The sequence below is a fragment of the Micropterus dolomieu genome, linkage group LG20 (assembly GCF_021292245.1).
Source record: "Micropterus dolomieu isolate WLL.071019.BEF.003 ecotype Adirondacks linkage group LG20, ASM2129224v1, whole genome shotgun sequence".
NCBI classification, from domain to species: domain Eukaryota; kingdom Metazoa; phylum Chordata; class Actinopteri; order Centrarchiformes; family Centrarchidae; genus Micropterus; species Micropterus dolomieu.
The window spans coordinates 20,937,681-20,940,711 of NC_060169.1; the positions used below are offsets into that span (position 1 = coordinate 20,937,681).

At 47.3% G+C, this 3,031-nt stretch overlaps 1 protein-coding gene across 1 annotated transcript in view; it reads right to left on the minus strand.

Annotated features, from left to right (window-relative positions):
• Nucleotides 1-3,031, minus strand: part of LOC123958950 (chromodomain Y-like protein 2) — a 54,575-nt gene that overhangs the window by 17,742 nt on the left and 33,802 nt on the right. The gene's annotated exons all lie outside the window — the stretch shown is intronic.

The window sequence follows — 3,031 nt, forward strand, 5'->3', positions numbered from 1 at the left end:
CTTCCACCTGAAGACCTCATCCGTGACAAGCCCTCCCGTTCAGACACCGTTAGTGATTCAGCAGCACTGCCTACAGGACACCTTCGATTCCGCCGGGTAAGAGGGATTTGCAGCAATGTGCTTGTTGGATCTATTTTACAAGAAAGACGCACAGAGAGCATGCACAGTTGTTGCGTACATTACTGTGTATTGCTGGTAGAAGTAACATTAGCTGCCGGCTAACACTATGCCGATAGCTAACATTACTTCTACACACAGATAAACAAAGGTGCTCTGTTCATTTCATTCTGCCGCTTGAGGGAGAAAAGTTTCATGGGAGTCGCGAGGTCTGGTATTTTTTATGTAATTTGACTAAAAACCTTTCACTTAAACTAAGATTATTACAGTAGCTTCATAAAAGACATAGTGTGCCTTAAAATAATTATAACAACATTGGAAAAACAGGTTGATACTGATACTTATTCCTCCGACCTATAGCCTACTAATCAGCCTTTTTTAAAATGATCATTTAATTCAGAACAGGATTGGAATAGATTTAGCCAACATTTTAATTGTGTTTACAACAGAAAAACCTACTATATAAACTCAATAACTGGAAATACATGTAATAATGTCAGTGTCATTGTAAAATAAATGATATTCCTGACATCAAAGTAAAGAGTGAAGAAGAAATAGCCCTATTAGATTTCAGAAAAAGCTACGAAACGTTAATGTGAAGGTAAATGCTGCTCTGTCATGGTTATTATGGTCCAACAGAAAGACACACACACATCGTAGTTTATTTATTTAGATTTATGATTAGACACATAGTCAATAAAAATCTGGAGGTTATGAATATAACCAATGTTCCCTGAGGGAGGGAAATGAGGTAGAACACATTAGTATGGGGATCAACCTGAAGAAACTTTATCAAAACGCCTGTCAAGGCCAATTAGACTGTTGAAGGCAAGGGGGGTCCCGCCTTCCCCTGGGGCTATAAAAGCCCCTGCACAGTCTCATCTCCTCAATCTAAACTGCACTTCACCGAGTTAGCCGGGGGCGAGGGGCTGACCTGTGTTGTAACATTGGTTATATTCATGACCTCCAGTTCCCTTTCGGTCGCTACGCTCGGTACAACACATTAGTATGGGGATATATTATCATGCCCTGAGGCACCCTCTGCAGTTAGACTAAGATTCGGCCCTGGGACAGCTGGACTTGTGATGTTATTTACATCACTTCCCTGCTGCGAGCACTGACTAGGTGACATCCCGCACTTTCATGTCCAGACAATAAAACTTCATGAAAGTGTGTGGAGAAGCCCAGCTCGCGGCGGAGCAGACATCGTCCACTGGAACCCCTTTGAAAAGGGCCCAAGAAGCAGCCATGCCCCTGGTGGAGTGTGCGTGCACCCCACTGGGCATCTGTGCACCCTTCTGTGCATAAGCACAAGAAATTGCCTCCACAAAGACGCTGCTTAGACAACGTTTTCCCCTTAGCTGGGTTGTCAAAGCAGACAAAGAGCTGGTCTGATGTCCGCATCTCCCGTGTCCAGTCTACATAAATGCACAACGCGTGCAACGGGCACAAACCATGCAAGCTCTGCTGCTCGGCAGACGCAAACGTGGGTGGTGAAAAGGAAGTCAGTTCACAACTTGACGTCCTATATGATAGGGCGGGTACCTTAGGGATGTATGCAGGATAAGGACGCAATATCACCTTAGAGTTGTCCAAAGCAAACTGCATACAGGATGGATAGACAGAAAGTGCATGAATATCTCCTATAAGCTTCGCTGAGCAGAGTGCTAACAAGAAAGCGTTCTTATACGAGAGCACATCGATACCAACAGCTTGTGGTGGCTCAAATGGGTCCCTGCATAGTGCATCCAGAGCAAGATCCCAAGAGACCGATGGTTTTAAGCATCGGTCTCTTCCTAAATACTCCCTTCATGAAGCGCTCCACCAGAACCAGGGGATTTTTCCCTGAATTCCCACATGGCAAGCGGAGATAGCCGATAAATAGACCTTTATAGTAGAGAAGGAGACGCCTTTTTCCAGCAATTCCTGAAGGAATGAGAATGATGAGTGGATGAGAATATCCACTACAGAGTTCTGACCTGGAGAGATACTCTACCTTCGCGCCAAGCTTCAAACACACGCCACTTCAAGGCATACAGCCCCTGCGTGGATGCCGCTCTAGCAGTCTGTATTGTGTCAGTCACACTATCAGGTAACCCCGTGGCTCTCAGACTCTCCCTTTCAGGGGCCAAGTCTAGTAGACGTGTGCTGCTCCATGAGAGCAGGCTGTGGTAGAGAGAGAGCAAGGGAAGGGAGTGTTGATGTGTGCCACAACGCACACATTGTCGCTGCGTACCAGAATGTGTAGTAAAAGTGTCTCAGTGACAGAAACACAGTAACAGTTCCAGTTCATTGATGCGCCATGTTCTCTCCCCGTCCGTCCAGGTCCCGTTCACGTGAACGTTCCTGCAAATGCCAACCCAGCCCCACCTGGAGGCGTCCATGGTTACCAGTACGTGAGAAAGGATCCGGCCCAGAGGGGCTCTCATGCTCAACCTGGCGGAGTCCCTCCACGGGAGCAGAGCGCTCATGATCACGATTGCATAACTCTCACTCTCCTGTCCTTTCAGTGGTGGAGGGATGCCTGTCTGGCATGCAACCATCGCTGAAACCTCCTCATCAGCAGCAGGCCCGGCGGCACCGCTGGAATCATGGATGTCATAAAACGCAGCAACTACTGGCACTGGCGGAGGCGAACGATGTGATGCAGCTGAAACAGCGCTAGACAATGGTTGAAAGCCGCTATTCTCTGAGGCGACAGCCAGAATCTAGCTCCAGTCCTAAGAAGCCGATTTTCTGACTGGGGGTTAGGGAGCTCTTTTCCCGATTTATTATTTATTATGAAGCCCAGAGACTCCAGGTGAGACAGCAGCCTGGATGTGTGGATGCTGGCCTGATAAGCTGAATCTGCCAGGATCAGCAGATTGTCCAGGTAGTCGAGGATTCAGATCCCTCTCACCTCTGAGAGGAGCTA